Consider the following 12,347-nt stretch of genomic DNA (forward strand, 5'->3'; position numbering starts at 1 on the left):
CCCCCGCCCGCGCCGACCCTCCGGCCCCTCCCGCCCCTCGCCGGCACAGATCTCCCGGCGCCGGGGGGGAAGCAACTACATCCCGACAACTTGCAGACTGTGGCGCAACTGGTCTCGACAGCAGAGGCGCCCGAATGCTGCCCGGGTGAGGTAAGTTTCCTGCGCGTCCCCGGCCCCTCCTCTCTAGACCCTCCTCCAGGGCTGGGGCTGGGGGGGGGCTCCGCGTCCTGACCAACCCTGGAGGTCTCTCCACGTTCGCACTTTGTCGGCGTAGTGCCGGGGGTAGGTGGAGGTTGTGCGTGGCCATCGAAGCGGGACCTTCATGCCGCTGGGGCCACGGCCGCGCGCTCCCCGCGAGCACCCACTAGCTCGCCTCCCGGATCCCCTCCGGCCGCAGTAACCCTCGGGGACCTCTCTGGGTTCACGTAAGGGGGAGCTCCCCCCCTCCCCCCTTTTCGGAGGAACCGGCTGAGTTTGGCAGCAGAAGGTGGGATCTCCCACCCTCCCCGGGCAATAAACAGAGGCGAACTTGTTAGGCGCCCCTGGGATCTCAAGAGGGGCTTGCGAGTCGGTGTTCTGGTCATTTCTGGCGCCGAAGCCGGATTGCACAGGTGCGGAACGGTTGCAGCCTATATGCAGCAGCCGACTTGGGCGTTTCGCGTTGTTCTCTCCCCCAGCCCCGTCAACGTGACGCTTCAGCAGCTGGGGCGAGGGGTGGGAATGTGGGGGCAACGGAGAGGGAGAATGCCAGGGCTCGATATGCCAGGCCGGTGCCCGGAGTCGCCAAAACTGAAGACAACCAGTCTGCTTATCTCGCATCTATGCAGATGAGCCCGTCGTATTCTTATCCGCCCCCCCTCCCCCCTCACCGACCCGGCTCCCTGGTCTCTGGTGCCCAGCATGGTCGGGTGGAAACCTGTTCCAGAGAAGTTGTTTGGATAGGCTGATGAATTCTTTCATCTGATGTACTAAAATCAGGGCTCTCAACAAGGAAATGCTAGTTACTCTGATGCTTTTTAAAAGCAGAGTGTTGGATACTCCAAACACCCACCGACCCCGTCTTCGCAGGACCTTTTCAGCCTCCCAGGGGCCCGAGCTCTAAGGTGAATGACCCTTGAGAGACAGGTGGGGCCTCAGAACGTGTTAGTCTCCTGCAAAGAAAAAAAATCGGGTCTCCCCATCGGCACTCCTGAGCATGGGTTTGGGGATCCTCGGTTGCCCCTCTGGGGGAAAAGCATGCACCCAGACTTGTCTCTTTTCCGTGGAAAGGCTGAAGTGTTCTGCAGTTGTTGGAGAAAGGCCCAAGGGTTGGTTTCATCCCCCCTCTAATGTGATGAAGTAGAATAACGTTCATGGAAGCTTCGGGCAAAGCATTTCCAGCTGAAAGGAGGCCCTGGGAAAAAAAGCTTTTCTCAGCCAAGCCCATGCCGGTGGCACGTTCGTTGAGTGAGCCTTGCACCTAGTCTCGGTGCTGATGGGAATGATGCATTCCATGCTCAGTAATGGGAGTGGAGACTTAGGAATACCGGGGAGAAAGCAGTGAAATCTGAGCCTCATGAATAATGACATCTTAGTTGAGAAAGAAGACGGTTCAGAACTGAATGGTAAAAGCACATTACATTTTTGTCCAAATTAAGACTAGAGGAAATCTAATAATAATACCTTGCATTTTGAATCCGTGCCTTGTTGTTAGTGAATGTTTTTCAATGCTCATTAAATTCTAACCATTTCTGGGGGAGGCAGCGCAAAGATTATTAAGCACATACTCGCAGTGGGAACCTGAGGCCCACAGATTCAGGGACTTCCCAAGGTAACAGGAGGCTGGAATTAAGAGTCACAGCCACATTCTCTGAAATACACCCCCCCCCCCCATCACCGTAGTGCTGGCTCTGAACTTTAAGGTTTTCACGATGGCCAGAGTGCTTCTGCATTTCTTGTGGTCTGTGCTGTCTCACTGTGAATCACTGTTCACATTTGACAGATGAGGAAACTGAGGTTTAGACCGGGATGGGACTTTTCCATGGTATCCTGCCTAAGCTAGTGGAGGTTACAAGATAACAGAGCTCTTGATGTCCCGTCCACCGCTTTGCAAATGATGCCATCATTGCGCTTCTGATGGCGATGAGGGGACATCACGGACACTGCAGTACATTGGGGGACTATTAACCGTGTCTGCTGGTGACCTGAGTTCTAGTTCAGGCACTCTTTTTGGCTTTGTGACCCCGGGCCAAATCATACCACCTCTGAGCTTCAAGTGTCCCACGTACACAGTAAGAAATTAAAAATGAATTATTTTTCTCTTTCTAGTCTTAGCATTTTATAATGCTTATCGATGTGTTTTTAATCCATCTAATCATTTTCTCTAGGGGAAAGAAAGTTTGTTCACCCTGCCTTGAGTAAGGGATTTAGCTAATTATCTCTTCCCCTTGTAATTTACTCCCCCTTCCCACTGACCACGTCCCACTTAGTGAGGGGGAGAAAATTCCGAGGGCACTTTAACTTAGCATCTTTATTGTTTAGTGTTACTATTTGACTTGGAAATATCCTGCTGGGCTGATCTACTGTAAAATACATATTAAGATTCACTTGGCTATCCCAGTCAACTCATACCTTTAGTATATTTTTAGCTTTGGAGTTTGTATGTAGTAACACTCAAGAAATAGCTGTTGAATGAAGGGGGTGAATGAAATCACTCATAAGGAAAGCACATGCTGTGAAACAAAGCAAGTGTCTCGCCATGTAAATTCCCAACATCTGCTGACCCATAAGGTAATTTACCTACAGGACGTGCGCCTCCTGAAGCTGGCAGAGACAGGTGCCTGTTTCTCTCCTTCCTGAATACATCATATAAAGAAGAGTTTTTCTTTCTCCACGTAGGCAATAGACTCATGTTGTCTGTTCATGCTCTTTTGCTCCCCTTTCCCTCCCTTAGTTGTTAGTAATGGGTAGCTGGCTGTGCATTGCTAGACATTGACTTATGCCCTTTTGTAAGAGTCTTGAGATGGAGAAACCTACCGCTTTTTTTTTTTTTTTTTTTTTTGAGTAAGTTTCAAGCAGCTGCTAATACTGGCTAGAGGTTTCACAGAGGAAACCTAATTAACAAAACCAACCTAGTTTCTGTTCCCTTTAAGGGTCCTCTTTCCACCCCTCCTTCCCATATACACAGAAGTTGTGTTTTTATTTTCAGAAGAATGATGAAGAATTAGAATGGTTCTTAAATATTGTGAACAGATCCAGCCATTGGGATTGAGGTGTATGTCTTCGTGATAAAGAATTTAAATGTTAAATAGTTCAGAGACTTGTCGCTTTTACGGGTAAGACAACTGAGGCATCGAGAGGTGAATTGGCTTACTCAGGGTCCCACCTATGTTTCGCAAGAATTCTTAGGAAGGTTCACATTTAAGGTTGTGCTGGGGGTTCTGTGGTGAAGGTGCATTCTTGATTTTTAAAAATCATGGAGATTAACAGAAAACTTCTTTTTTTTTTAAGGTTTTATTTATTTTTGAGACAGAGAGAGACAGAGCATGAACGGGGGAGGGGCAGAGCCAGAGGGAGACACAGAATCGGAAGCAGGCTCCAGGCTCTGAGCCATCAGCCCAGAGCCCGACGCGGGGCTCAAACTCGCAGACCTCGAGATCCTGACCTGAGCTGAAGTCGGACGCTTAACCTACTGAGTCACCCAGGCGCCCCAGAAAACTTCTCTTTACTAGTAATAGTAAACTGTCATAATTTTAAACGATTTAGTATGGAGATTTGTAAATTTCTCATCCAAGCAGACACCATTAGAGAGAAAATGTCTGTCTGTTTTCATCTATTCACTCTGATTCTCCTGACTTATGTAGAACATCAGACTCAGAATTAATACTTTGTTCCAACCAGTGCTTGAAGAAAGGGAACAGTTGGAATAGAAATACAAATGTATGGTGGTTTTCCAGGCTTCTCTTCCTGGTAAATAAAACCAGAAGCCAAAGGTGGCCTTGCTGTAGAGCCAGTGAAGTCGTAAATATGTATACGTTTAATTTGCATTTTCATTTTGCTTGTACTTCAGTTAAATGGGAGTCTGAAGTTTGATATCCTGGGGGGAAAAATACATTTTTTTTTTTTTTTTACTATGGCTAGAACCTTCATTAGCTACACTGTAAAACATCAAGTCCTAAATGTATTTGTTGCAGGAATGTGTTCTTTGTATCAAGTGTATTAACCGGAGTTGGAAAGAGTCCTTTCTTTTTTTTTTTTTTTTTTTCAACGTTTATTTATTTTTGGGACAGAGAGAGGCAGAGCATGAACGGGGGAGGGGCAGAGAGAGAGGGAGACACAGAATCGGAAACAGGCTCCAGGCTCTGAGCCATCAGCCCAGAGCCCGACGCGGGGCTCGAACTCACGGACCGCGAGATCGCGACCTGGCTGAAGTCGGACGCTTTAACCGACTGCGCCACCCAGGCGCCCCGAGTCCTTTCTTTTTTAGAAGCTGCCCAGTTAGAACTGTACATTATGTAGCTCAGCTGTTCATTTGTGGATTCATGTATCGCAATTCTCAGTGCAAGGAAAATTAGGGAGGAAACCTAGCCTTTGGTTTTACTTTAATATTTTTCTTTTTGGAAAAAAAAACATCTAAACCTAGATTAGTGATGAAATTTTTGAAATACTGTGTAGAAAACCATTGGCTGCCATTGATGAAGTATTTTATTCAGCCAGGCTCCTTTCAGTATAAAAGATGAGGCCCGAGAAAACAGGCTTGATTTTGTGTATTCCAGTTACAATCGTAGCTACTTCTGTCTGGTTTTGCAGGAGGTGTATAAAGGAGACCGTGATAGAGGAACATACAGGAATTGTACTCACAGGAGGTTACTCCTGGGTAAGGTGTATTTGAAATACGGATAATAATTGGCACGTGGTTACATGTTGACTCAGCCGGCAGCGCCTTGGCATTATTTTAAGTTACAACTTGTACTTGAATGGAGAGCTACGCAAAGTATGTGTCCTTCTGGTCCAAAGTCTTCTGTGTTGTTTATGGGAGTGAATGAACGACAGGTGTGCAGTGTGTGTTTGGGGAGTTTACATCGTGGGCGAGCAACTTCTGGAGACCTACTTGTTTTCTCTAAGAGTTTTAAAAAGGCACTTGCAAAATTGTGATGAACTGCAAAGCATTGAGTGGACACGGTTGCTTCCACTAAAAATGGGCGAATGTGTATTTCAGTAGAGGTTCTGCAGGCAAGGGTTGGACTTTCAGGCACGGAGGCGAGTGGGCTAGAAAGTAGAATTATCTTGAATCGGAGCTCAAGTTCTGGGACGAAAGATAGGATTGTAAAAAAAAAAAATTATTTGGTAAGAACGAGGTGATATTTAAGCCTTTCTGTCCAGCTCTGGATCTTTGGTCCTAACATTTGTTGATAAAGTAGGAAACGAAAACACTGGAGCGATGAAAAGCAATGTTATGACCTGCTTGAGGGAGTAGTAAGCCTTTCATGCGTGTTGAGCTAATATTTATCAGTGGGAAAGGTTGGGCACCAGGTTTTATTTTTGTATTCTTGGAACTTAGCATGGGGCTGGCAGATAGTAGGGGTTTAATAAATGGGTAGTGAATGATGTATGCATTCAGACAAATAATGCTCTTCACACCTCTGGGATGTTTTCATAATTATTGTAATGATTTTATTTTTTTCAGTCCATTTAAAAAACATCAGTAGTTTCAGCAGTTGATAGGGGTCCTTCATTTTTCATCACATACAGTGTTTATTCACCAGACCCAATCGTTTTAACCAGCATGCCTGGGAATGATTTTTTTTTTTTTTACTTCTAACCTGGGTATAAAATGTGCCCTTTCTTTTATTATTTACAAGTACCAGATTTACATATTTTTAAAGAACCTGGAGTGGGTTAGTAGGGAGTTTGGTTCAGGTACACAGGTAAGAATGGACTTTCTCTAAGTTGTTGTGTTTTTTTTTTTTCTTTAATGTTTGTTTATTTTTGAGAGAGAGCAAGAGGGTGAGTGAGGGAGGGGCAGAGAGAGAGGGAGAAACAGAGTCTGAAACACGTTCCAGGCTCTGATCTGTCAGCACAGAGCCCAACGCGGTGCTTAAACTAACTATGAGATCATGACCTGAGCCAAAGACGGACGCTTAACTGACTGAGCCACCCAGGTGCCCCAAGCTTCTCTAAGTTAATGGATTTAAGAGTGCCTCTTCTTGGGACTTTGGCCTTCTGTGATCATCTGACCTAAAGAGAACCTTCTTCCTCTGTCTTCGTCACTTCTCACAATGGATACTTGTACATGTATGTGTTTCACTTGTTTTTCTACCACCTTTGCCCAAACTCCTGCTCAACTTAAGAGTAGAAACTCCTTGGGGCGCCTGGGTGGCTCGGTCGGGTAAGCGTCCGACTTCAGCTCAGGTCATGATCTCGCGGTCCGTGCGTTCGAGCCCCGCGTTGGGCTCTGTGCTGATAGCTCAGAGGTTGGAGCCTGTTTCAGATTCTGTGTCTCCCTCTCTCTCTGCTCCTCCCCTGTTCATGCTCTGTCTCTCTCTGTCTCAAAAATAAATAAATGTTAAAAAAAAAAAGTAGAAACTTCTTGAGGGCGGAAGTCCTGGTTGTTTCACACGATTTCTCAAGTATTTGGTACATAGTAGGTGCCTGCTTAGTATTTGAATGACTGAATGAGTCCCGTCCGTGCTGTGCAGATGAACTGGACCACCCCTGAGGGCACTGGAGTCGAATAGGTGCAGCTCCAAGACCGCTCTTAAGCACTAGCTGTTGTGGCTCCACGGGAATGCCGAGTCCTCCAGGGGGAGGAAACAGAGCTTGCTTAGGTGACTAGATTGTGGCTTGAGTATGAAGCAAGGTCTCTGTTTCGAGAGTTGAGTTATTATTCCTTTCTCTTCACTCAAAAATAAATGGCAGCAAACTGTTAAGAACTTCTCAAGCACAAAACCAAACATTCCCAAACTGTTAAACCAGGGCCTCAACATCCCTAACTCCTAAGTACATTCATTGCATACCTAAGACAGCTTGTGATCATCTACGGGGCAAGTCCTAGGACCCTTGAGGTGAAAACTTCTCAAGGCTCAGCTAATGTTTCTTTTTTTTTTAATTTTTTTTTCAACGTTTATTTATTTTTGAGACAGAGACAGAGCATGAACGGGGGAGGGTCAGAGAGAGGGAGACACAGAATCTGAAACAGGCTCCAGGCTCTGAGCTGTCAGCACAGAGCCCGACACGGGGCTCGAACTCACAGACCGCATGATCATGACCCGAGCCGAAGTCGGCCGCTTAACCGACTGAGCCACCCAGGCGGCCCTAGGATTTTTATATATATATATATATATATATATATATATATATATATACATGTATATATATATATATATAGAAAGTATTTTTTAAGTTTTTATTTTTAAGTTTCAGTATTTTTAAGTTTATTTATTTTGAGGGAGAGAAAGCACACTTGAGGGGGTGCAGAGAGAATGGGAGAGAGAGACTCCCAAGCAGGCTGTAGCCCAGATGCTGGGCTCGATCTTACAAACCGTGAGATCGTGACCCGAGCCAAAATCCAGAGTTGGGCGCTTAAGCAGCTGAGCCATCCGGGCACCCCAAAAGCTCTTGATAGTCATGGCCCTGCTAAGTGATGGGTCCTGCCAGGACTGGGAGACAGACCAGGGTATCTAGGTGATGAAGGGTGAGCCATGCTCTTTGTATAACTTAGGTTTGGATGTGACTCCAGGAGGATAGCAGGTAAAGGAATGATTCTATGAGCTGATGGTTGTCTGGGAAGAGGAGACTGGCGGTGTTCTGACAATTTCCAGGGTATTTCAAGCCAGTTCAACATGCTAGAGATTGACGGAACACCTGGCCCAGACTCTGCCACTGCTGTGGGGCGTGCAAAAAAGTATAACCATGGTGTGGCTCAGCTCGACCAAGAACTTAACGTATCCCAGGCACCTGTGATGTGAAGTGCTCTTTCTTGGATCTGCATCGTGCACCTGAAGGCGGGCCCAGCATCCCTGTTAACAGTGGAGGACAGGGAAACCTGTTCGGATGATCACAGGCTCATGAGCACCGAGCCAGTAAGAGTGGGGCTAAGGTTCCAGTCACGGACTTTCTGACTTAAAAAATTTTTTTTAAATGTTTTTATTTATTTTTGAGGGCGAAAGAGACCGAGCATGAGCAGGGGAGGAGCAGAGAGAGAGGGAGACATAGAATTTGAAGCAGGCTCCGGGCTCCGAGCTGTCAGCCTGGAGCCCGACGCAGGGCTCGAACTCACGAGCTGGGAGATCATGACCTGAGCCGAAGTCAGACGCTTAGCCGACTGAGCCACCCAGGCGCCCCGCGGCTTTTCTGACTTGAAAGCCCACATGCTTTTCTCCGCGTCGCGCTGTTGCGCCACGAAATGAAGTTTTGGGGGAAGAGCTTAAAAAAGGAAGACACAAGTGAATCTAGAAGTTGTTTCTCCCACCTGAGCCTCTCTATGAGCTCCAGATTACGTAATTAACATTATGGACTTCGTGCCTGGGTATCTCAAAGGCACCTCAGATTTGACTCGTCTGAGACCAGGAGGCTGGTCTCTCTCCATCCCTGGTCCTCTCATGCGGTTCCTTAGCTCTGTGATGGGCCCTGCCATCCACCAGGTCACACGAGGCCGACATTCAGGAGCCGTCCTTGACCCCAGGGCATCCAACCCTCCCGTTTCTGTTGCTTTTGCTTTCTGTGAACATCTCCCCCGCCCGTCTGTTTCTCATTGTTCCTGCTGATTCCGTCCTAACCTAGCTTCTCATCCCTCCGCTGGACTCTAGCCAGAGCCTCCCCGGGCCCCCTGAGTCCTCTCTGGCCCTCCCCTCGTCCATCACCCGGCTGCAGCCAGGCCAGTCGAGGTGGCCTAGACTGTGCCGGCTGAATTCTTGTTGCCCACGCACGTCCTTGTCCTCAGGGAAGCAGACACATCCTGGCCTCTGTGGCTCTCCGGGTAGGTGGGCTGGTGAACTCCTGCATAGCCTCTCAGGACTTGCTCTTCCACACTAATCTCTGCCCGTGGCTTTTCAGTTGCTCAGTCACAGTTGAACCGTGAGTAAAAGACCGGTATTAATCTGTCTTAGTTCAGGCTCCTGTCACAAAGTACCACAGACGGTGCGGCTTAGAAACAACAGCGGGTTATTTCCCACAGTCCCGGAGGCTGCAGTCGCAGATCAGGGCACCAGCCCGGTCCGGGTTGGGTGAGGTCCCTTTTCTGGTTGCAGACTTCTGACTTCTTGGACCCTCACTTGGTGGAGAGAGGATGAGGGGGCTCTCGGGGATTTCTCTTCCTCAGGACACTAATCCCGTTCATAAGGGCCCCAATGTCAATAACTAATCCTTTCCCGAAGGCCCCACCTCTTAGTACCATCACACTGGGTTAGGATTTCAGTATATGAATTACAGGGAACCCAAATATCGAGGCCATCGTACAAGCCTTTATGGCCACGTCAGTGCCCTTTAAGAAATCATTCTGTGTTGAAACCCCGCATCCAGAGAGCTACAGCCAACAAATACAGTCAAAAGAAACGTCTCATGAGAGAAAAGTGTACTACACGAGATGTGTTCTGGTATTTTCGGAGATGTTCCTTCCCGCTTGAACTTACGAGCCTGTCCTGTTAACACGGGATCGGTAAGTTGCAGTGGTGAAACAGCGCCTTTATACGGGGTCTTGTCTCTATTTTTTCGTATGAGCCTCATCCCAAAGTTCGCACTGACTTATTTTAGCAAGACCCTGAATACTGTAAGAAAAAACGAACCTGGCTCTAAAAATATGTTAAGAACCATTTGACAGTGTTTTTTATTTTTTTCCTGCCTGAAATTCACGGAGACTTTGAGACTGCCCATTTTAATTGCCTCTCCAATCACAAAAGGAAAGGAGCTTAAGCCAGAGAACCCTGGGCTACTCAGAACTCTTATTAGGCTGTTTTGCTTCTGGAGTGAATTTCCTGATGGCTAAGAGTTTGCTTGCTCCTTGAAGTCTCTTAATCTGTCACATCTAACATTTGCATGGAACATTCCCACAAAGTTGTCACAACCTTCCCCAGTTCTTAAGATTATACAGAACAGAGCGTGTCTTTTGTGCTATAATAAAGTGATAGCTTTGGATCTATTCAGGGATGAGAAGCTCTTTGCCCCTGTACCAAACAGCCCCACTTTACCGTCTTTGAAAATTGCATCTGCCTTTTCTTGAAAAAAAAAAAAAAAATTGTTTTGGCCCTTTTTCTGTGACTTTCAGCAGTGATCGCCCCTTCATTCGTTGTTTGCTGTTGAGAATCTGTTGTGATCTTGGGAACCAGATAGCACCCAAGCTGTCTGAATGATTTCCCAAATAAATTCGTATTAGGCGCTGACATTGATATTTTAAAAAAAGAGAAGAACACAGGTTTTGAGGGGGGACCTCAAGAGTTCTTGATGTAAAGCAAGCAAGATTTAGTTTTTCCTCATTCACTTTGTTTTTTTGGCCAATAAAGAGTGTGTTTTTCTTACCCTGTTCTGCGGCTGTTCAGATAAATAAATTTCTACCTCTTAGGCTGAGATACTCATGGTTTCTTTTTTCTTTTTATAAAATATTTATGTGTTTCCTGCATGGTGGCATAGAGCACACTTGCTTGACTTTTTAATTTAACTTAAACGGAGTTGTAATTTATGGGTGTTTTGGTGACAGCTTCATTTTTAATCTTTGATGCCTTTAGAGGTAGTAGATAACTGAAGATATTTTTCTTCCCATTGGAGAAATGCCATAGAAAAATTTCCCCAGTTTCCTGATGTACTTCTTCCATTGGAAAATAGACTTAAAACCTGCACTAAAACCAGGAAGGTGAATATGAGATAGTTAACTTTTTTTAAATGGAGAAATGTAGCTTATTTAAACAAATTTTTTTTCAGTGTTTATTTTTTTTTTTTTTAATTTTTTTTTTTCAACGTTTATTTATTTTTGGGACAGAGAGAGACAGAGCATGAACAGGGGAGGGGCAGAGAGAGAGGGAGACACAGAATCAGAAACAGGCTCCAGGCTCTGAGCCATCAGCCCAGAGCCTGACGCGGGGCTCGAACTCACGGACCGCGTGATCGTGACCTGGCTGAAGTCGGACGCTTAACCGACTGTGCCACCCAGGCGCCCCTTTCAGTGTTTATTTTTGAGAGAAAGAGACAGAGTGTGAGTGAGAAAGGGGCAGAGAGAAAGGGAGACACAGAATCTGAAACAGGCTCCAGGCTCTGAGCTGTCAGCACAGAGCCCGACGCGGGGCTCGAACTCACGAACTGGGAGATCATGACCTGAGCTGAAGTTGGACGCTCAACCGACCGAGCCACCCAGGCGCCCCAGGGAAGTGGAACTTATTTTTAAGGAGTGAGGTGAACCACACTCTTTGGAGGCTTAGAAATGCCTTACAGAGAAACAAAAAAAACCTACTAGTGTTGTCGCTTTAACAAGCTGTATTTAAATGATGCCTTTTTATTGTTTTTCCCAAGACATGCAGTTAGACGATGTAGCGAAGATTTGTGGAAAGTGGAGTAAATGGGAATTGTCTCATGCTGAGGGTTAAGAGGGAAACATGACTTCTGTTTATGTTTGTAGAAAACAGAATGGAAATTCAGCCTGTGAGATTTGTGGAAGGTTGGGCCCCATTACTCAGTTTTGTGGTTTGTCAGAAACTCCCTCTCCCAAGTGGCTATTTATAAACGTGACCATGATGCAGCATTTCATCTTGTGCAAACTTTATATAAGACAGAGTCGCTTGCCGCGTAAATCAGAAGATGTCTGGAAGCGTTTGGAAACTGAGTGTTAAGTGTCCTACACGTGCACCTAGCAGCTCCAGAGACGATCATTAACAGTCCCTGCAGTTACATTTTTACTGGTTCCTTCCTTGTCTGCCTCCTTCACTGGGAAGTGATTTCCCCAGGGGGGAGGGACTATGTACGGGTCACTGCTGTTGTCCCAGCACCTAGCAAGGTGTCCAGTGCAAAGAGTGGTTGAATGGGTGAGTAACTGATGTCCTTAGGCTACAACTGTCTGTTTTCAACTTCCCAGCTCCCCTTCCTCTTTTAATTTAATTTTTTTTTTAGTGTTTATTTTTGAGAGAGAGAGAGTGAGAGACAGAGTGCAAGCGGGGAAGGAGCAGGGAGAGGGAGACAGAATCCAAAGCAGGCTCCAGGCTCCGAGCTGTCAGCACAGAGCCCGACACGGGGCTCGAACCTGCAAACCGTGAGATCATGGCCTGAGTCGAAGTCGGACAGTTAACCGAATGAGCCCCCCCAGGTGTCTCCGGTAGCTGTCACTTTTTAAAAAACGGAACCCGTCTCCCTTCCCAAGTTCTCAGTTTTCATCAAAGATCCCCTCGTTC

At 46.5% G+C, this 12,347-nt stretch overlaps 1 protein-coding gene across 1 annotated transcript in view; it reads left to right on the forward strand.

Moving 5' to 3' along the window:
• Positions 1 to 12,347, forward strand: part of PIP5K1B (phosphatidylinositol-4-phosphate 5-kinase type 1 beta) — a 313,786-nt gene continuing 301,439 nt past the window's right edge. The window contains exon 1 of the mRNA XM_030294332.1: positions 1 to 150. The gene's annotated coding sequence lies outside the window, so the exon portion shown is untranslated. The remainder of the gene's footprint in view (positions 151 to 12,347) is intronic.

The sequence above is a fragment of the Lynx canadensis genome, chromosome D4 (genome assembly GCF_007474595.2).
Source record: "Lynx canadensis isolate LIC74 chromosome D4, mLynCan4.pri.v2, whole genome shotgun sequence".
Classification (NCBI taxonomy): Eukaryota; Metazoa; Chordata; class Mammalia; order Carnivora; family Felidae; genus Lynx; species Lynx canadensis.